This window comes from Elephantulus edwardii, unplaced genomic scaffold (genome assembly GCF_000299155.1).
Source record: "Elephantulus edwardii isolate Elephantulus edwardi_28Jun2011 unplaced genomic scaffold, EleEdw1.0 scaffold00066, whole genome shotgun sequence".
Lineage (NCBI taxonomy): Eukaryota > Metazoa > Chordata > Mammalia > Macroscelidea > Macroscelididae > Elephantulus > Elephantulus edwardii.
The window spans coordinates 16098114-16122074 of NW_006399816.1; the positions used below are offsets into that span (position 1 = coordinate 16098114).

At 38.8% G+C, this 23961-nt stretch overlaps 1 protein-coding gene across 1 annotated transcript in view; it reads right to left on the reverse strand.

Annotated features, from left to right (window-relative positions):
• Positions 1 to 23961, reverse strand: part of PIAS1 (protein inhibitor of activated STAT, 1) — a 127542-nt gene that overhangs the window by 49417 nt on the left and 54164 nt on the right. The window lies entirely within an intron of this gene.

The window sequence follows — 23961 nt, forward strand, 5'->3', positions numbered from 1 at the left end:
CTTTATGTAAAAGAAATATAAACTCATTTAAAGGTATACGATTTTTAGAGTGAAGCAACAAACAGGAAAAAGAATAATTGATCAATATATGAACTCATTATTGTATCATACTATTATGAGCTCAAACATTACCTCTAGTTTCTCCCATGCTTAAGACTTGACTAAAGATTTGCTGTCACTATATCAGAAGAGGAAAAATGACTGAAAGAAATGAGTAAAAAAAGAAGTGAGAGCAAGTGAGCAGATAAGACAAGCACATGCCAGTCTGCAGGAGAATTTCCTAAAGTATGTATACTGTTGCATACAACAATAGTTCAATTGCTTTGTTTTAGTCTAGCTTTTTTTATTCTGTGGAATTACTTACAATTAGCTATGCTGTTATGATGGTGGCAGAAGGTGCTATATGCTGTGCTGCTAAGCAAAAGCTCAGTGGTTCAGATCCACCCATCATCTTTGGGTTTAAAAAGGAGGCAGCGTGCTCCAGTTAAGATTTATAGCATTTGAAGCCAATATATTCGTCACACTAAGAATTAACTTGAAGGCAGCAGGTATGGTCTGGGCTTGGTTATGTGTAACAGTAATAACCTTTTTTTAAAAAAAAAATTGCTATACACTGTATAGTCATATCATTATTTAGGCTACCTTTTGCATGGTTTGTAATTTTAAAAATAACAGCTGTTAGTGCAACAATGAAATAATAAAAATCCAAAATCTCTGTAAATCTTCATTAAAATTAATAAAATAAAATATAAAAAAAATAGCTGTTGTAATCTTTTTTTGTTACTCTATTCTCCTTTGGGGTAAATACCTAGAAAGAGAATCAATGACTCATAGGGTCAGAGAACGTCATGAGAAATTTTCAAACTGTCTTCCTCATAAGAAATGTTCAAACTGTCTTCCAAAGTGTCAACAGCTTTCTAATATAGGCTACATAAAGGGGGAAAAACCACCGTAATTTATTACCCCTGGCATAAAGCTAGTCACAGTGTAGCATTGAATTTATTCTATGCTGAGTGAGTCAAGTATTTGTGAAATAGAAGATTACACAGTCTAAACTTTACTTTTCCAAACTAATCTTGTGGAACAAGAGTCTTTAAGAGTTAATGCCAAGGAATTCTTGCCCCGTGGGCCATGTAAGATATCTGGGGGGAGGGGGGAAGAGAAAAATGTAAATGGGCTTGCTCTTACTCACAAGTACCATGTCCTGTACAACTACCACCCAAATTGCAGCACGTCCTGTACAAAAACCAATACAAATGAATCACCATGAGAAGTGGGGTGGGGGGAGACACTTAATGCTGTTTTGTAATTTTTATCTCAATATAAATATCTTTTATAGGTGACTAAAAAGCTAGATTTATGGTTTTGCTTCCTTATAAATCAGTCCTAGTTTTCTTTTGAATTTGTTCTTAAACTATTTCCAAGGAAGAGTTCCTAATCAGAAAAAGTCATCTTAAATGTGCAGTAACAACTTGGCAATTGCCAATAATGAAGGACCAAAATTCAGAAAAGTAGACATTTCCTCTGTCAAGGAAAGCAAGTAATTCGCTTTATTTCTTAAAAAATATATTGATAAGAGATTTCTAGGCTAGGCCCAATTTAGATTTTGGCTCCACTCTAAAACAGTGCTAAAAATAATTTTCCAAGTATAAATATTCATACTTACTCCTCCCTAGGCAAAATTTTATGGTCTTTTTAGAATATGAGACTGCAGTAAGGTTTTGGACACACAAATATTTACATAGGAAGATGGCAAAAAAGAATGAAATAATGAAAAATAATGATCAAGTCATCTATAGAAATCATGTTTATTATTTAAAAGATCCTCAATTTACATCCTATTTCACATATAGATTATAATACTCATGAAGTTGTTACCTTTTGTTCAAAAAAGAATCACAGTGTGTAAGATGTTTAACAACTATAAAGGCAAAAGCCAGTGAAAATTTTATCATTTTGGTTGGTCTTTGTTGAAAGCTGTTTAAAAACTTTCCTGACAATAATAAAAGTTGTTGTCATTATCTTCTGTTGGGTCAGAGATGATTCATAGCTGACTCTCCATAAATGGTAACATTTGGATGGCTAACAGACACATGAAGAAAAGTTCAAAATCACTGGCAGAGAGATGCAAATCAGAACAACAATGAGATACCATCTCACCTCAGTAGCAGTGGCAAAAGTTCAACAGGACAGAAGCAATTAATGCTGGAGAAAATACAGAGAAATTGGAACTCTCATGTACTGCTTGTGGAATTGTAAAATAGTACAACCACTCTGGAAGGCAGAACAGCATTTCCTCAAAAAGCTGAATATAAAAACCCCATTTGACCCAGCTAATCCACTGCCAAGAATATACTCCAAGAAAATTAGAACTGAGACACAGAGATAGCTATACTTCAACAAACAAATGGATTGAGAAACTGCACATACACACAATGGAACGACAACACTAAGGAACAACAATTTCATAAAATACTACATATTTAAACATGGGAGAATCTAGAGAGCTAGATGTGATGGTGAGTGAAATGACTCAGTTTCATAAGGCCAAATGTTGCATAAGGCCATATTGTAAAAACAGAAGAATAACTGAGCAAGATGTGTATAAATGTTCCAGAGGGAAAGGGAGAAAGGAAGGAAGGAAGAAATAACTACAATAACAGAGATAATGGGTGGATCGGGGAGATGAATAGAGGTAACAGGAAAGATTCAACAGGTACTTGAACAGACAGGGTAATAACAGGCACAGACCAATAGTAATTATACAATGTACATGAATGAAACACAATGTACATGCATAAAATATATGTATGTGAATGACCGTATACAAACCAAGAAAAATATTACAAGGGGGGAAAAAACTACATGAGAAGAAGACTGCTCTCCAAGAGTAGCTGGTAGATTTGAACTGCCTACCTTTAAGTGGGCTGTGTAACTCCTTACCACTAGACCACCTGACAATGAACTAAACAATCATTAAACTGAAAAACCCAAATCCAAACCTAGTGTCCTCAATTTGAATTCAACTCACAGAGACCCTCCCTCAGATTTCTGGGGGTGTAAATCTTTACAAAAGGAGACTGACTGTTCCTCATTCTCCCTCAGAATGGCTGCCAGATTTGAATCAGTAACTTTTCAGTTGGCAGCCTGTTCCACTGTGCAGTGTACCACCATGGCTCCTTTATTAAATAAAAGGGCAGAGGCGGGAACAGTTGCCTCTGAGTGGACTCTGAACAAAATACCAAACCAGCTTTTGCGTTTGACATTCTAACACCACTGCGTGCACCCCTAGCCCCATGGAGAATTCCTCTTTCTATTTCAGATAGCTCAAATCTACACTTCTGTAGTTTTGAATCTGTTGCAGAGTGAAATATTCCTCTACGTGTTTCATGGCTGTAACCTTTCAGAAGCAGGCCAGATTATTCTTCTGGGTGGGTTTAACCAGCCGACTTTTGGTCAGCAGTCAAACCCTTAACCATTTGTGTGGCCTAAAGGTTTCTAGTTTCTGGCCAAGATCATAGAATCCTAAAATCACACAATTTAAGTAAGGAAGCTTAATTTGAAACAATGGCCTCCAGTGCTAGGACTACACACATCACTGGATATGAGAGACATCTACAGGGATGGCAGGGTAGTACAGGGGGAGATCATTACCTGTAAAATAGAACTCAAAGACTGTTCTTATATAGATCTACCATAAAAATGTTATGTACAGTCTTCACTTTTAGAAATTCTTTTTCATGTATGTTTTATGTTACAGGCAGTTTCCAGATTAAGAACAAAAACTGCTCTTAAATTGTGTCTTTAAGACAATTTGTCATTAAGTGAGACCAGGTGCATCTGGCTCTTTTTCAGTCTCACTCTTAGTGTAAGAAAAGGCTCAAAACTCTTTCACCGATTTAAAAGATTTTCCTGCACCAACTGATGGTGATTCTAAAAAAGAATCGGTGGCAAAATTAGGGTTGGCTCAATCATTTACAAGTGAGGGGAAATGAACGCCTGTACACACAGTAAAATGAAACACAATGATTTTGCTGAAAGTTACATGTGACCAAAAATATTCACTGATCTAAATAAAATTAAATCTTTTCAAATCTTCCATTCACTCTCTGAACTTTTTGAAATGGTGGAGACATGATCTTTATTCTGTCAGGCAGATAGCTGGTGATGGACAATTCGAACAAGCATACAGCCTTACAGAAAACAGCGAAAAAGATCAGTCAGTTCACACAGGCCTGGATTCTAAACTGGTTTTGTCCCTTGTCTGCCATGAAACCTTAGGTACTTACCCAATCTGCGTTTATGTCTGTCAATATTTAAACATAGGTGCACATATGTTTGAACGTGTATGCAAAGCCCCCTCAGTTATTGTGAAGAATGTAAACTGAATAATGTATTTAAGCACCTGTCACTTTGCGGTTACATGTCCATGTGACGCTTTGCCACTGACATACTAGCAGGGCCATCCATACAAGGTGGCCAGGACTCAAAGGAACTTTCACACTGAGAGAGACTAGAAGAAAATTCTGGCCATCTATTTCCAAAACACAGCCAATAGAAACTTTCCTTGACTTTGTTTTAATTTTCATTTGAGCAAAAGTTTAAACATTGTATCTGTTTGTAACTATTATTTTAGTGTTAAAAAATGAGAACCTTTTCAATCATGACAGAGCACTTGAGTGACTCATTTGCTTTAGATACATATAAAAAGGATCAAATGCTAGGAGAATATCATGTTTGGCAAAGTAGGAAAGGCCAGCAAAGGCAAAGGAGACCTCGGCCAGACAGACTAGTACAAGAGTCACAGTGGACTTGATAGCAACTTAAATAAACAACCAACAACTTCCTTCTCTGCACCCTGTCATTAAAGGCTTATACAAAGTATAGACAATTTTCATGATAGAACATCGCTAGACTAGTCTCACTACCAGTAGCATCTGTTCTTTCTATAATCTTAAAACAGCATAAATATCTCTCCTCTCTACTTTCAATCTCCCGCCCTTCTCTACTATTAGTCTCTTCTAGACAAGATTTCAGAAATATTTAATACCCTGATTTTCCTCCTCTGGAAGTATCTCAAGTTGTCACACCCTGTGACAGCCTGAACAGGACACATTCCGTAGTATCTGTTATTTATTCAAAACATTTGCTGCCTTTCTGTCCTGGCTCCTTTCCATGGAAGGATCATACTTCTGGTGCCAAGGGCATGTGCCATGGCCAATGAAATGTGAGTGCAAGTCTACCACTTCCAAGCAGCAGCTTTAGAATGTGTAGTCTCACCATCAACTCCCCAACTCTCACTAACTTGATTGTGAAGTGTAGAAAATCTAGAACAGAGTCATTAAATTTACAGCTAATTAGTAATATAAGATATAAACCTTTGTTAGCCACTGCAATTTAGGCTGGCTTGTATATTACCCCTATGATGTGAATAGAGGGCTTCAAGTACATATTTTGAATCTACACACAGATATAAAGAAAAATATATCAGCCTTCTTCTCAGATAAAGAAATTGAGGCTTAGAGCAGTTACATAACTCATCAATGACTCATACGTGGTAATTAGCAGAAAAAGAATTTAAAATTCTGATATTAACAACTCCAAAAACCCATTCTCTTTTCACTTATACCTCTGCCCTACCAGGGTTGCCTAGGATTACCATGAATTACAGAAAATTGAGGAGAGGTAGGGAAAGAGATGTATGCCTCACTTTTAGAAAATCTTATCACATTTTTTTAGTTGATTGTCTCTATTAACACATTTCAGTAACTCCACTGCATTATGAAAAGTATCCAAAAACAACTGGAGCAATGTGTCAAAAGAGAACTGCCAGATGTGCAGGCTGGATTTAGAAGAGGTCGTGGTACTAGGGATATTATACCTAATGTTACATGGATCCTGGCAGAAAGCAGAGAATACCAGAGGAATGTCCATCTGTGCTTCATTGACTATGTAAAGGCTTTTGACTGTGTGGATCACAAACAGCTATGGCTGACTCTGAGAAGAATGGGAATCCCAGTACATTTGATTGTGCTTATGCAAAACCTATACTTGGACCAAGAGGCAGTCGTCAGAACAGAGCAAGGAGACACTATATAGCTCAAAATCAAGAAGGGGGTCTGTCCGGGATGTATTCTGTCTCCGTACCTTTTCAATCTGAATGCAGAACAGACCATCTGAGACGCTGGGCTGTATGAGGAGGAATGTGGCATGAGGATTGGTGGAAGAGTCATCCACAACCTGCGTTATGCAGATGATACAACCCTGCTTGTTGAAACTGAGGAGGACCTGAAGTGCTTCCTGCAGAAGGTCAAGGACTGCAGCCTTCAATATGGACTGAAGCCCAACATAAAGAAAACAAAGATTTTCACCACTGGGCCAATCGGCAGCATCAGTATGGATGGTGAGGAGATTGAGATAGTTAACAGTTTTAGTTTACTTGGCTCCACAGTCAACACTCTTGGTATTAGCAGCCAGGAAATCAAGAGACTTGCTTTGGGAAAGTCAGCTGTCAGGAACCGCTCAAGAGTACTTAAGAGCTGTGACGGCAGGCTGGACACTAAGGTGCACCTGATTTGGGCTATAGTTTTTGCAATTATGTGCTATGCATCAGAGAGTTGGAGAGTGACTAGGGATGATAGAAAGAGTATTGATGTCTTTGAGCTGTGGTGCTGGAGAAGAGTTTTGAAGATACCATGGACTACTAGGAAAGCAAACAGGTTTTCCTGGAGAGGGTGAAGCCAGACTGCTCCTTGGAGTCAAGGATTTTGAAGCTTCATCTAACATACTTTAGGCACGTTGCAAGGAGGGACTGCTCCTTGGAGAGGGACATCATGTTTGGGAGAGTGGAGGGGCGGCACAGGAGAGGAAGACCCTCGATGAGATGGATCGACTCCGTGATTGGGGTGGTGGGAATGTGTGTGTGTTGGAGACGGTGAGGTTGGCACAGGATGGAGCAGCGTTTAGGGCTCTTATACATAGGGTCACTGAGTCGCAAGCGAATAGATGGCACATAACAACAGCAACATGACTCGTCATTAGGTTGTTTCTAACTTTCACTATTTGAAACAATTTTGCAAATATCTTTGGGTTTTGCTGAAGCAATGGGCAGAGTATTACTTCCTATTGATCTATTCCAAATATGTGAGGATGTCAGGGCAAAAAATATGAAGGATTTTCCCTGTTCCCAGTGTTTTTCAAATGGTATTAACAATTTATACTTGCAATATGTTATAAATCTGTCAACTGCACTGCACTCTTGTCAGCCTGAACTATGGGAGTCCTTCCTCACTTAGTGCCTTAGATTCAAAACCAACTCATAGCTGGAGGCTGTAAATTATTACTCTGGAGGACATTACTCATCTTTCTCTTGAACAGCTACTGGTATCAAAGCAGAAGAGAGGCATTAGTTTTGGTTTGGGTTAGTAGTACAACTCCTTACAGACTGAGCCCCAGAGCTCTAAATTAACATGTTGCCACAAATGACGGCAAATGTGTTTCTAAGCACGGTTGTCAATTTAAAGTGTGTGGCATGGGACCTTCTAATGCACATCCAAAAACTTCTCCAACAGAGTAAAAAGGGAAGCCACAGACTGGGAAAAAGTATTTGGTAATGACATGTCAGATAAGGGACTTATATCTAGAATTTATAAAATACTTGAGCACCACAACAAGATAAAGGTAAAGAACCCAATAGAAAAATGTGCACAGGATATGAACAGACACTTCACCAAAGAAGACATTCAGATGGCCAACAAGCACATGAAGAAATGTTCAAAATCCCTAGCTCTAAGAGAGATGCAAATCAAAACAACTATGAGATATCATCTCACCCCAGTCAGAATAGCAAAATTTAACAGAACAGCAAGCAACAAATGCTGGCAAGGTTGTGGAGAAACTGGAACCCTTATTCACTGTTGGTGGGAGTGTAAAATGGTGCAACCACCGTGGAAGGCAGTATGGTGCTTTCTCAAAAAGTTGCAATTAGAGATACCATTTGACCCAGCAATTCCACTACTGGGAATATACCCCAAAGAGACCATAACCGACACCCAAGCAGATATATACACACCCATGTTTATCGCGGCTTTGTTCACAATAGCAAGGAGTTGGAAACAACCTAAGTGCCCATCAACAAACTAATGGATAGAGAAGCTGTGGTATATTCACACAATGGAATACTACACTGCATTAAAAAACAAGGAACTCATGCAATATTACTCAAAATGGGTGACCCTGGAGGACTTTATGCTGAGTGAAATATCTCAGTCACAAAAGGACAAATACAGCATGGTGTCACTGTTGTAGAATGAGGCTGACATCAGGGTGGGAGTAAGTCTGAGAAAAAAATGGATAAATTATGAATTCTGCACTGAAGCTGATGAGGGAGAGAACAGTTTAAAAATAATATATTTTAGGCATTATGATTATCATCAGAGTTTGGAATGAGGGTTGCAGAGTGGAGTATACTCAGGGTGAGGGTGGGAGGGTGCGGGGGGGGGACAACTGTACTGTATACTAATGAAGGAGTTTTGCTTTCAAAGAAGAGCAAACTGGGGGTGGGGGTGGGGTGGGCAGAGAGAAAAGTGCAACAATAAATGAATGGAAATCTACAATCTCTATAAATGTTCACTGAAATTAATAATAATAGTAATAATAAAGGGGGGGTGGGAGTCACTGCTGTCTAGACGCACAGTTGACCTTCCAGTGGGTTTTTGGAAGCTATAATTACACAGGAGACTATTCCTCTTTCTCCCAAGAAGCAGCTGGTGAATTTGAATCTGAAGGATTGGCGGCACAATTCCTTACTCACTAGTTGGCCTAGAGTGTTACAATTTGCACTGATAACTAAAAGATGAGTAGTGTAAGTCCACTAGCTGCTTTGTGAGAGAAGGATGGGCAGTTTCCTCCCATTAATGATTTACAGTCTCAAAAACCAGATAGTCAGTATGATTCAGAATCAGCTTGATGGCGGTGGGTTTGGAGTAGTTTCAGGACTGCATGGAAAGTGGTAACTAGCTTCAGTTTGTTTGGCTCCACGGTCAACACTCTTGGCACCAGCAGCCAGGAAATAAAAAAACGTATTGCGATGGGAGAGTCTGCTGTTAGGGACCTCTCTAAAGTTCTCAAGAGCAACGGGGTCTCTCTGGAGACTAAGGTGCACCTGATACAGGCCATGGTCTTTGCAGTCACTTGTTATGCATCAGAGAGTTGGGCAATGACTAGAGAAGATAGAAGGAGAATTGACGCCTTTGAGCTGTGGTGCTGGAGAAGAGTATTGAATGTACCATGGACTGCCAAGAAAACAAACAGATCCATCCTAGAGAGGGTTAAATTGGGCTGCTCCTTGGAGGCAAGGATTCTGGGGCTTCGTCTGACATACTTTGGACATGTTGCAAGGAGAGACAGGTCCTTGGAGAGGGACATCATGCTTGGTAGGGTAGAGGGACAGCGCAGGAGGGGAAGACCCTCTATGAGGTGGATTGATTCAGTGACTGGGGTAATCGGGATGGGTGTGTCAGAGGCAATGTGGCTGGCACAGGATAGAGCACGGTTTAGGGCTGTTGTACATAGGGTTGCTATGAGTCACAAACGACTCGATGGCACATAACAACAACAACAACGGGTGGAATCTAATAATAATAATTCCTTGTTTAATTTGGATTTTTACAAAGCTCCATGTTTCTTATTGAATTTCCTATGTAGTTAATGGTCCAATTTTGTCCTTTGCGGGTTCATGTATCTACACAAGGGTTGCATGTATAAGAATAATAGCCCATGGAAATTTGTAGCCAATATTTCCTCCAGTAAGCAGTCTTCTAATTTTTGGTCCATTAAAAAAAAAATTACATCGAAGTGAAAAACATAACACAGTCTAGTCTGTCAGCCTTTTCATTTATAGATTCTTGTGTAGTTTTTATGCTTAGTTATTTCTCTTCAATTTTATTATCATAGTGCTATTATAAGAGAAATACACAGAGGTGGCTTTACAGAAATGTATTTTCTTCCAGTTCAGGGAGCTAGAAGTTTGAGTTAAGAGCAGCCGCTCCAGGGAAAGACAGGTCTGGGGGAAGGAGCTCTTTGTCTCTTTCAGCTTCCACACCTCAGCTTCTTGACAATTTACATCTACTTGGTGTCTATCCTTCTCTATTTGTGCTCATCTCTGTGGTTAGTCTGTTCTTTTTTATATATCAAAAGTGATTAGCTGGTCTCTGAAAACATCAAAATCAGTCCACAAAGATAATGTTGACATTTTACTTTGGTGAGAACTGGGGGTTTTAAAAGCCAAGCAGAGGCTAGTGCAATTACTGGTATCTGTCTGGAGCAAAGTAGCAAATCAAAGATCTATAAAAATAATTAGTCCAAAGGCCTCATGGATCATTCAAACCTCAAATCTAGGACCAGAATAACTAGAGAGTGCCAGGCTACCACTCCTCACTACTTGAAAAAGCATCATGGGAGAAGGCCTAGCCAGAGTCAAAAGGAAAACATACAACAAAACTCAAAATGATAAAAAGATAATTTTGAAGATCTGATGGGAGACTAGTGGGATTATGGCCATTACCCACCTCAACCACGGGAATTACACAAAAGATTGAACTATTTAGTTCATAATTTAATCTAACAACAGATAGGCCTATAAAATGACCAGTAACACCAACAAGGTAGAATAACCTTAGAACAACCAAGCATACAAGATAGAAAGAGAAGCATTTGTTCGAGGGAAAATCTCAGAAAAAAGACAGCAAGGGGCAGGAAAGAAGGCTTTATAGAAACAGCAAACACAGGGAAGAACTGGGAAGAGTGGTGTTACAATGTGGACAAAATATATATGAAAAGTGAGAATACAAAATTTATTTGCTCGTTACATTTTTCTTCAAATCATAATTTTTAAAATAAATGATTAGGTTTAAGATGAACCCTACACCCTTTTAGTCCTGTTAACTTAATAAAAAAATCTCTACTCCCTAATGAGATTACATTCACTATAGACACAGAGGTTAGGATTTCAACAGATATTTTAGGTGAACCAAATTCAATACATGACCTTTTATAAAGTTCAATCAATATACAATTATTTGGTTTGTTATTTCAACAGAATTATTTAATCCACTTAGAGCTTATTTTAGGATGTGATGCTTTAAAAATCTTAATTTTCCTTTACTCTAAATTGCTTTAATTTATACAAATGATATTTGTCATATTGTTAGGTACTGTCTAGTTGGCTACAATTCATATTGACTCTATGAACAACAGATCTGAACCTTGCTCCTTCAGTCACTGCGTCAATCCACTTCTCTGAGGGTCATCTTCTCTTTGGCTGACTTTCTATTTTTCCCAGTATGACCCTTCCTGATACCACATCTAAAGTATGTGAGACAAAGTTGCACAATCCTCGACTCTAAGAAGCATCCTAGTTGTACTTTCTTCAAGATAGATTTGTTTGATTTTTTTGAGAGTTCAAATGATATTCAATACAATATATCAACACAATTCACAGGTATTGATTCCACTTTATTCATTACTCAACTTGCAGATGCATAGGAAGCAAGTACCATGGCTTAAATTAGTCCTTACTAACTTTCCCTCTCTTCAGTACTTTATTGTTTTTTGTCTGTGTGCTGCTAAATTGGATCTGACTGGTACAGGAGGGGATTGTCCCTCCTTCTCCAGAGGAACTTCTGGTGGATTCGGACCACGCACCACTGGGATTGCAGTGCAACTTCTTGCCACTAGGCCACCAGAGTTCCTTCTCTTCAGTACTTTAAAGAGATCCTTTACAGAAGATTTTCCCAATGCAATGTCTTTTGATTTCAGCTGACAAAAATCATCACCACTGGACCAACAGGCGACATCTTGGTAGGCTCAGAAAAGACTGAAATTGTCAAGAACTTAAATTTCACTTGGATCCATTATCAAGAGCCACAGCAAGAGCAGTCAACTATTTGTCTAAAAAAATCCTCTATTTCCTACTGTTACGGATATTTTCTTTTAACATTAAATCTTTATGCTCAACAAGCTCTATTTCTTGAATAACTTCCCTTTGGTCTTTTTCATTCTGATACCAGTACTTTTTTAATAGCTTCACGATAATTTAATCTTACGTGTAGCCAGACTGCCCTCTATTATTTTTTTCTTTCCAGAATTGTAACATCAACAGAAATATTTATCCTCAAGAGCAACGGTGTCTCTCTGGAGACTAAGGTGCACCTGATACAGGCCATGGTCTTCGCAATCACTTGTAATGCATCAGAGAGTTGGACAATGACTAGGGAGGACAGAAGGAGAATTGACGCCTTTGAGCTGTGGTGCTGGAGAAGAGTATTGAATGTACCATGGACTGCCAAGAAAACAAACAGATCCATCCTAGAGAGGGTTAAATTGGGCTGCTCCTTGGAGGCAAGGATTCTGGGGCTTCGTCTGACATACTCTGGACATGTTATAAGGAGAGACAGGTCATTAGAGAGGGACATCATGCTGGGTAGAGTAGAGGGACAGCGCAGGAGGGGAAGCCCCTATTTGAGGTGGATTGATTCAGTGACTGGGGTAATCGGGATTGGGTGTGTCAGAGGCAATGCGGTTGGCACAGGATAGAGCACGGTTTAGGGCTGTTGTACATAGGGTCGCTATGAGTCACAAACGACTCGACGGCACATAACAACAACAACAACAACAGTACTTAGGGCATTTTTCGAGGAAAGGCTATTCCTTGGAGAGGGACATCACGCTTGGAAAGGTAGAGGTATGGCGAAGGTGAGGAAAATCTTCAACCAGGTGTACTGACAGTGGCTGCAGCAATGGGCTCAAGTGTACTGGAGATTGTTAAGGTTGGCACAGGCTAGCATGGGGTCTGGAACCGTTGTTCACAGGATCGCAATGAACTGTACTCAATGGCACCTAACACTATACACAAATCCTATTGCTACAATACATAACAGGTCAGGCTGCTTACTGTAAGTTTACCAGTTTGAATCCACAAGCCAATCCAAGGGAGAAAAATAAGCAGTATCCTCATGTAAAATTTTACAGCCTTGGATACCTGATGGAGGGTCCCTATGACTCAATCAGAACAGACTCGATTGCAGTGAGATTGGGTTTTGGCCAGTATTACCTAAAGAGTCAGAACTGACTTGATGATAGTGGGAGGTATCACAGAGAATTACAACTGATGAAAACTGGGTGCTTAGCTGCTAACCAAGCAATTGAAAACTGGAACCTACCCAGAAGCACTCTGGAAAGCTTGATGATCTACTTCTATAAAATAAGCCATGAAAAACCCTAATGAAGATGGTAAGGAGAGATGAAAGCAGCAGAAAAAATGGAGCCTAGAGAAAAGAAAGAGTGCCAACACATTACAGGGACCTCACTGTCATGGAACAATCTGTATACAGATTAGTGATGTGGAAAAAAATTTGCTATGTAAACTTTCACCTAACATTCAATAAAATGTTTAATAAAGAATGGTAAAGAATTGTGTAGGGGAGGGCAACATAAAATAGTTTTGATATATTCAGGGTCATTAGCTACAGATGTTTAACACCAATTTTATTTTTTCATTTGTACAATTTTGAAAACATTGTATCTTTTATTTTCCTGTCCTGGAGTCTGTGTCCACCATCCATATTCTCAAGGTTTTATAATTTTCATCTCATATACTAGTTAATGCTCCCATTAAGTGCATTCTTACGCTGCCAATAGGCAAATGACTGAATAAACAATAACGATGGAATGTGACTCCTAAGTATACACCTAAGACACTAAAAGAGGTTCAAACAATAATTTCACACCAAACCTCTCTGTAGCATTATTCACAATGGCAAAAAGCTGGAAATAAGTCAAGTGTGCAAGAAATTATGAATACCTAAATAAAATGTGGTCTAAACACAGAGTGGGATTATTATTCAGTCATATAAGAAGAAAAAAATTCTAATATATGTGACAACACAGTTAAGCTTTTAAAAACATCATGCTAAGTGAAACATTAACACACACTCCCATCACGTTTTCAAAGCTCTAAGTATTTACTGGGGGGAAACTACTCATCTTTCTCCCAACAGTGGCTGGTGCAGTGGAACCACCAACTTTTTAGTTAGCAACCCAATATGTTTCACATTATGCCACCAGAGCCCCTCATCTATAAACCTGCCACAATTAAAACATATATATATATATATATATTTTAATAACTTCAAGCCACATACGGGAAAAAATATTTATCAATTGCATATATCCATTAAAAGGTCTGTATTTAGCTCAGAAAGAACTCCTCTCTCAATGAAAAGAAAACAATCTAAAATGTAAATCAGCAAAAGATACTTAAGACACTTCACCAAACAAGATATGTGGATGGTCAAAGCACACATTCAAAGATGTTGTACATCTGGTTTCAGTAATAACAGATGTGTTTACCTATGGGGAATGCTCAGGCTGACAGGCAGATGAGTAAGTATGCACAGGTGAATGAGACTATACCCACTACCATAGAGGTCTGGTAAATGATATTTCTATGTATTTGCACGTGCTGCAAATAGATCCATGTGTATAGAAGAGCAAACAGCAAAATTAGGAAAACAGCCTAGCTATAAGCAGAGACTTGGACCTAGGAGACAGAACTATAATGTAAGAGACAGAATCTCAGGGGACATCAAGGTCAACTGACATAATGGACTGCCAAGAAAACAAACAGATTCATCGCAGAGAGGATTAAACCAGGCTGCTCCTTGGAGGCAAGGATTCTGGGGCTTCGTCTGACATTCTTTGGACATGTTGTAAGGAGAGACAGGTCTTTAGAGAGGGACTGGGTAGAGTGGAGGGACAGCGCAGGAGGGGAAGACCCTCTATGAGGTGGATTGATTCAGTGACTGGGGTACTCGGGATGGGTTTGTCAGAGGCAATGAGAATGGCACAGGATAGAGCACGGTTTAGGGCTGTTGTACACAGAGTCACAAACGACTCGACGGCACATAACAACAAGTTTTTCTTTTGTGTTTCAAGGAGAGGAGCAAATGGGGGGGGAGGGGGGAGGGTGCAACAATGAATGAATGGAATCCCAAAATCTCTGCAGATGTTCATTGAAATGAAAAATAAACAACCTAAATTTAAAAAAAAAAAACACAACAACATCATAAAGAAAGTCAGTTTTCATCCTAATCATATGCAACCAACTGGTCTCTCCTTACATGCAGGAAAAGAGAGTCAAGAAAATTAAAGACTATTTGTTCAAAGAATCATGAACTTTCAATCTCTATGAGCTTAAGACAAGAAAAATTAGATGGTATCCACTCACCACTGCTGGCAGCTCTGGAAGAGATCAAAATAAAAGGGCCTTGATAGAGCAAAATAATATGGAACCAATCTTAAAATCCTAAAGATAACTTGCTTGCTGGTGGTCTGAAAGAGGCTGGTGGAGCTTGAGATAATGGCCGTAGCCACCCTACAGGCGTAGTGTATATGAGCTGTAGCACCAAGGAGGAATGCACTCCTTAGAAAAAAAATCAGCCTTAGAAGATCAAGAGGGTATCATTTACCTAGGATTATAAGGCAAGAAGGGATAGGAAAAAGGGATGATTGGTAAAGTGAAAAACAGTGGGAAGAAGCCTAATATATAGACAGTCTTAAAACAGAAAAATTCATTTGCTCTATAAATTTTTTACTCAAATCACAATAGAAAGTTAAAGTAAAAACATGTTAAACACATCATTAATCTAAGGAGAAATCCAAATTAAAATCCCAAGATATGCTGGAATGGCAAAAATTTAAAATTAATATGAAATGTTGATGAAGATATAAAGCAAAATGGAAACTCCTATATACCACTGGTACAAATAGAAATGACTCAACACTACTGCAAATAGTTTGGCCATATGGTAAAAAATTAAACCAGTACCTATCTGACTCTTACTATAAAAAAATTGGGATATAATTTTCATAGTAGTTTTATTTTCAATAGGTAACCTTGAAAAAACAAAAAATGTCTACCTAACATCAGGTAAATGAGTAACTAATTATGAAATGTCTATAAATGAAATAATAGTTGTATGAACTTAGAGAAACGATAAAAGTCATATATGTTCAGGACTTTTGTTCATAGGGTTGCTAAGAGTTTTCTACGACCTGATGGTGCTTAACAACAACATCATAAATGAAATACTACATTAACAAGAAAGTGAAAAAATTACAACGAAATGTGCAAGGAGTTGAGTCAGAAAAATCAAAAGGGCCGAACTCGCTCAGCATTTCTTAAGCTCAAGGAACTGAAGAACAAATTCAAACCTTGAGTCGCTATAATCAAGGATGTTTTAGGAAGAATATTAAATAATCCAGGAAGTATTAAAAGAAGATGGAAAGAATCTACTGAGTCACTGTATTGAAAAAAATTGGAAGACACAGAAGAATTTCATGAAACAACATATGAGCAAGAGCCTATTGTGATGAAGGGAGAAGTTCAGGTTGCTTTAAGGAAATAGCAAAAAATAAGGCCCCAGGAATAGATGGTATACCAACTGACATATTTCAGCTAACAGATGCTACCCTGGATGTGCTCACCAAGTTGTGCCAAGAAATCTGGAGAACAACCACTTGGCCAACTGACTGGAAGAGATCTGTATTTGTTCCCATTCCAAAGAAGGGTGACCCAACAGAGTGTGGTAACTATAGAACAGTATCTTTGATTTCACATGCAAGTAAGATTCTACTGAAGATTATCCAAAAACGACTGGAACAGCACATCAGCAGAGAACTGCCAGAAGTCCAGGCTGGGTTTAGAAGGGGTCGTGGTACTAGGGATATTGTTGCTGATGTTAAGACGGATCTTAGCTGAAAGCAGGGAATACCAGAGGAATGTATATCTTTGTTTCATTGACTATGCAAAGGTGTTTGACTGTGTGGATCATAACAAACTGTGGCTGACTGTGAAGAAAATGGGAATCCCAGAATACCTGATCATTCTAATGCGAAACCTATACTTGGGCCAAGAGGCAGTCGTCAGAACAGAGCAAGGAAACACTGCATGGTCCAAAATTGGGAAGGGCATATGCCAGGGATGTGTCCTGTCTCCATACCTTTTCAACCTACATGCAGAACAGATTATCTGGGAGGCTGGGCTCTATGAGGAGAAGTGTGGCATCAGGATTGGTGGAAGATTCATCAACAATCCACGTTATGGAGATAACACAACCCTGCGTGCGGAAACTGAGGAGGACCTGAAGCACTTGCTGCAGAGGGTCAAGGACTGCAGCCTCCAACATGGATTGAGGCTCATCATCAAGAAGACAAAGATTCTCACCACTGGACCAATTGGCAGCATCAGGATGGATGGTGAAGAGATTGAGATTGTTCACAGCTTTAGTTTGCTTGGCTCCATAGTCAACACTTTCGGCACCAGTAGCCAGGAAATTAAAAAAACGTATTGCCATGGGAAAGTCTGCTGTTAGGGATCTCTCCAAAGTACTGAAGAGCTATGGTGTCTCTCTGGAGACTAAGGTGCATCTGATATAGGCCATCGTCTTCGCTATCACTAGTTATGCATCAGAGAGTTGGACAGTGCCTAAGGAGGATAGAAGGAGAATTGATCCCTTTGACCTGTGGTGCTGGAGAAGAGTATTCAGTATACCATGGACTGCTAGGAAAACAGTTTCATCCTGGAAAAGGTTAAACCAGGCGGCTCCTTGGAGGCAAGTATTCTGAGGCTCCGTCTAACATACTTTGGACATGTTGTAAGGAGGGACCAGTCCTTGGAGAGGGACATCATACTTGGTAGGATGGAGGGACAGCGCAGGAGGGGAAGGTCTTCTATGAGGTGGATTAATTCAGTGACTGGGGTAATTAGGATGGGTGTGTCGGAGACAGTGCAATTGGCACAGGACAGAGTTTAGGGCTGTGGTAAATATGGTCGCTATGTGACACAAGGGACTCAATGGCACATAACAACAATAATAACAACATTAACAAGAAACAAATTATCAACACATATAAATTGCAAAATACTGAAAGAAATCAGATAAAAAACAAGTAAATAAATACTATTATTCTATTATATAAAATGCAAACTAACTTAATATGATAAAACATAGATCAGTAATCCTCCAGGGACTAAGGTACAGATGGATAAGACAGTAGAGAAAGATTTCAAATTATGCAGTTTATATGGATAGTATTTACAACGTATCTAGAATGTTTCAACAAAGTGTCTTGCAGCTGGCTTTAAATAAAGTGGCTAAAAAAAATGAAGAAGGGAAGGGGGAAATAAGATGGAAGGGAACTGGTGCCAATGTCTATGGTTCAAGTCAAGGAAGAAATAAAGAATACAAATGCTTAGATATAAAGAAAGAAAAGTAGAGAAAAATGTATCTCCAATACCAAAGATGGGCAGAATTTCAAAGCAAGAATATTAAAGCCTACACAGATGAGTTAAGAGAATTCTGGTGGCTCAGTTGTAGGGAAGTATACTGTTAATCCAAGGCACAGGTTTGAATTCACTAGATGCTCAGCAGGACAAAAATAATCTCCTCCCTTGTAATTTACAGCTTCTGAAAACCCACTGAAAGTTGACTTATGAGTTGGCTGTGACTTGATAACAAATAACAACAAGAAGAAACTATAGGCAATCTTGAATGAAGCTGCTTCAGTAGAATGGTAAGTGTAGGTGCAGAAGCCTGGCACTGCATTCAGGTGCACATGGCTTGAGAAATCGTTGATGAAATCTTTGTTTGCAAGTATGCCACAGGGCAAATGTCCTATTGTTGTGCGCTGTTGGTCAGAACTGATTCACAGCTTACCCTATAGCAGGTTTTCAGAGGCAATAAACTGCACTAAAGAGGACTGCCCATCCTTCTCTTGCAGAGTAGCTGGTGGATATGAACCTGCCTTTGGAAATGCAGCACAGATTCTTACCAGTAGGCTACCGGACCTCCCTTAGTGTCTTGTTTGGGGTTTTTGGTTACTGCTTTTTTAAGTGTTGTAAACTGAGGGTAAAATATTTTTACAATTATTAATGATGAGACAGCCAGGAATGAGATAGGAGAGAGCATAAAACAGGAGGCCAGCAGTTCTCGACTGAAGACGCCCATTCCAGATTCCCTGTATCTTTATTGAAAATTATCATGAAGTAAATCACCAAGATAATTCAATGCAAATGAAGCCAAGCTCTTTCTATTGAAAACCTTCCTCCTGACTCAGGAGAGTGGGGTTAGGAAATCCAAGAATCTGGTAAACCCTTAAGGATTGCCTTGGTGCCTCAGGGTGAATTCCATCCTGAAACAGCATTTGGTTTATTACAAATATTTAGTATTGGCTCCTCATACTTAAGTTTATTATTTTGTGTGTGTGTGTGCCGTCAAATCAGATCTCACTGGTACAAGAGGAGATTGTCCTTCCTTCTACAGCAGAGCATTTGGTGGATTTGAACCACACACCTCTGGGATTGCAGTGCAGCTTCTTGCCATTAGGCCACGAGAGCTCCCTGTGTCTTCTTGTTATTAGTGCCATCAAATATGACTCCTAGTAACCCTATGAACAATGGATTTGAACCTCACCTTATCCTGTACCATCTTCATACACTAGAGCCCACTGTGGCAGTCACCATGTCAATCTAACTGGATCCACAATGAAGTTAGGGACCTCTCCAAATTATTGAGGAGTAAAGATGTCAGTTTGATGACTAAGGTGTATCTGATTCAGGCCATGGTTAGTGCCTCAGAATTATTATTTATGTTTCTGCTTTAAATAATAGTAACCAAATTGATTATCTTTGAAATTTCTATAATGTTTAATTTTTTTGAATTTTGGTGGGATAAGAATATCTCATTCCCTCAAAATGGTCTAATCAGTTTATAAAAACAAACATCCCTCACATTTTTATCATCCCATATCTCATTTTAGGGAAAATGTGGTATTCATAAATTTGAGTAATTTACAAAGGTAATCTCTCACGGACTGCCAAAAGAACAGATATGTGTTGGAGAAGGTGCATCCAATGTGCTCCCTGGAGGCAACAACAACAAAGCTTTGTCTCACCTACTTCGGGCATGCTGTCAGGACAGGTTACTCCTTGGAGAGGGATATCATGCTTGGAAAGGTGGAGGGTCAGTGAAAGAGAGGAAGACCCTCAACCAGATGAACTGACACAGTGACTGTTGGGATGGCCTCAAGTGTGTCAGAAAGCATGAGGATGGCACAGGATAGGACAGGGGTCATATCTATTGTTCAAAGGGTCACAATAGGTTGTACTAGACTCCACGGAACCTAACAAAGGTCAAGGGGTAATATGACAAGGGTTTGTAGTACTTACAAGAGAAAATTTCCAATAATCTCCTCCCTAGCATTAGTTATTTAACTTCATATGTAAAAAAGGAACAAACAGATGGAAATTAAAAAGATTAAAAAGATAAGAACTTTTCAGAGAAATTAGCCTTTTCATTATTTAAAAAAAAAAAATTGTCCCAGAGAGAGATCAACTAGACCAAAGAGAAAGAGGAATCACATTACAATTTACATAAATTCAAAACACTGGAAGGTAAAACCTAGATACATAAAATAAACAATGTTGTTGAGATGACAGAAACACTGAGCTAAAAGCCTGTACTTTCAAAAGCTCTAAAAATATTTGTGATTCCTCTTCACCAGCAGAAAGAAAAGCTAAAAATAGTCATCATTCTGTTAGAAAATATTTCTTGCTGTCTTGGGGAAAGTGAAACTGAAGTGCCTATCTACAAATGTCTGCCTTAAAATATTTCATGAACAAACTGGCTTATTCAAATAAACAGACTAGTATGACAATTTAAAAAAATATACTTCTCACACTGGGAGAAGGATGAGCAATCGCCCTCCATGTGAGTGGTTGCTGTTATGTTCCTTCCAGTCACCTGTACATACTGACCCTATGTACAACAGCCCTAAACCCTGCTCTATCCTGTGTCAGTCTCACTGTCTCGGACACATCTACCCTGATTACCCCAGTCACTGAATCAATCCACTTCATAGAGGGTCTTTTTTTCTTGTGTTGTCCCTCCACCCTCCCAAGTATGATGTCTCTCTCCAAGAACTGGTCGCTCCTTGTAACATGTCTAAAGTGTGTCAGACGAAGCTTCAGAATCCTTGCCTCCAAGGAGCAGCATAGTTTAACCCTCTCCAGGATGAACCTTTTCATTTTCTTAGCAGTTCATGGTATATTCAATACTCTTCTCCAGCACCACAGATCAAAGGCATCAATTCTTCTAACATTCCTAGTCATTATCCGTCTCTCTGATGCACAGCAAGGGACTGCAAAGACCATGGCCTGTATCAGGTGCACCTAAATTTCCAGAGTGGTATCACTGCTCTTCAGTACTTTGGAGAGGTCTCTTAACAACAGACTTTCCCATCACAATGTCTTTTAATTTCCTGGCTGCTGGTGCCAAAAGTGTTTATTGTGGAGCCAAGCAAACTAAAGCTGTTAACATAACAATCTCAATCTCTTCACCATCTGATGCTGCCAATTGGCCCAGTGGTGAGAATCTTTGTGATTTACTGCCCTCTGAAAAACCCATTTGAGGGTCAAGGTACGGGTTGGCTCCAACATGATGGCACACAACCACCATCTTTCTCACAGAACATCTCACCAGGCTGAATATATTTTTCACACAATGAAGCCCTTCATCTGCACTCAATCACAGAAACAGAAATGGGATAATGCTTGAGGGAAGGTGGCTGTCCTGTACTTCTTTAAATCTAGTACATTATTGTAACTGATGGGTAATTTCTGGAATTTTCAGCAGCCATAAGGGTAATATGCTGACTACAAAATAAAATCCTTGTCGTCTTTTTAGATTAGAATATTTTCTATTTTATTGAAAATAAATTATAAGGAAATTTAAGGAGACTCATAGCAAGAAGTACATTTCCAAGTCCAGTAAGAAGTCACAGTGTGGAAATGAAGACACTTAGATGTCTAAGTAGTGCAGGAAGAGGTAAGAGAAGCAAAAGACAGATGAGATGTTAAAGGCAACTTTAAAAAAAAAAGGCAACATTAAACTGGCACATGACCTAGCCTAATTCTGTGCCCAGGTTTAGTACTGTGGAGTCAGAATCGACCCATAGCTGACCCTCCACTGGATTTGCAGAACCCACAAATTGCATATATTGCCCCTATTTCTCCCTTGAAACAGCTGATGGATTTGAACCACGAGCCTTTGTGTTGGTAGCACGTCTTCTTACCAATAGGCCACCAACCAGAGCTCCTTAAGTAAGAGAATATTTTCTTCTTTCTCTTTCTAGTTCATCTTCCTATACCAAAAACCTCTCCACTCCAAAAAACTAGAAGGGCAGAGATACACAGCCAATTCTGGCAACTTCTTTCAATAAGTTGTACACCTGTTGAATTGATTCAAGTTGTGTCACAGAAATATTTATGTTGATTTTTAAAAAATATTAGGGGATGCTTAGGTACAAATAGCTCACAGAATTTAGCTCCTTGGTTTGTCATGGTTTTGTGGTATATCTAGAATGTTAAAAGTTTGCAGCTATCCAAGACAGGGAACTTGAACAGTTCGGTATTTAAAAGTTGTGCTGCCAAACGAAAGGCACACAGTTTGAAGCTATCAGTGGAGAAAGATGGGCAATCTCCTCCCACATGATTTACTGCCTCGGAAAGCCCACTGGAGGGTCTCCTATGGGTCAATTCTGACTCAAAGGCACATAACACAACAAACAGGATCAAACTGACAATCCTAACTTCAAAGATTAAACAGGAACCACAGGGGAAGATGAGTTTATGTTAATAAGGGAAAAACAATTCCGTAACGGTTTCAGAGTTTAATATAATCACTGTTACTGGATTGCAAATAGAAATAGTTGACCTGCTGTATATTCTGGTGTGTATGTTCTTAACAACAACTACCTAAAAATTAAAGAAAAGTTATACAAGTTCTTAGAAGGAAAGATTACATTTCTCACAGGCACAAAGTCAAATATTTTTAAATTTAATTTTAATGAAACTTGACAGAGACTTAAGAGTTTTCAGTCATTCATTGCTGCACTTTTCTCCCTGCCCACTCCCTTCCAAAGTCAAATATTTAACCTTCCTTTTTATAAGACTTGGTAGGAAGAAGGAAGCACAGTTTCATATACTAAATATCCAGTCTCACTTCTTTCTCCTCTTCTTCTTCTTTGCCTGAGTGTAAATGAATGCATTCTGTCTTTACAAACATAAATGGCACATTATGCATCTACTTATCTGGTCAATCTGACATTCTCTAATTCCAAATTCTAAAGATGACCAGAAGCATTTTAACTTTATTTGGCAAGGCTACCAATATGCTTTTTTTCACTGTTGGTTCTACAACAAAGTATGTCAATTCTCATCCCAATTTCATTATGAACTCTGTAGGATTTTTATTGTATCTCCACAAGATATCACACTGGCCCATGATACTTGATTGACCTTGGTAAGGAAGAAGCAGCAATGCCTCAACACTATCCGGCAAGATATTTGCACGTCCTAAGGTGGGAAATTAGTTTGATGAAAATTTACATTTCTTTCACCTTAGAGAAATGAGAGGACTAGTGTTGTAAGGCTTGTAAAAATATTTCTTTTATTAAATGATAAGCCATTACAAGGGGTCCTTGTTACAAGTGAAAAGGAGGCACAATGTTTGATGAGGTTTTTGGACTTTAGAAGCACCATACCGCTCAATTTGTTGTATTACATCTAAATAAACATATTCATACATATATAAACACAAACTAGAGTATAAGAATCAACTACAACTCAAATCAGCATCTAAGACTGCAGTTCATGACACAGAAAGGTATCCACTGAATCTCATTAGAAGTACTGAATTAGATTGCTAATTATGTATTTTTATTAAAACATTTAACATTAGCACCACAACAAGATAAAGGTGAATAATCCAATATAAAAATGGGCACAGGATATGAACAGACACTTCACCAAAGAAGACATTCAGATGGCCAACAAGCACATGA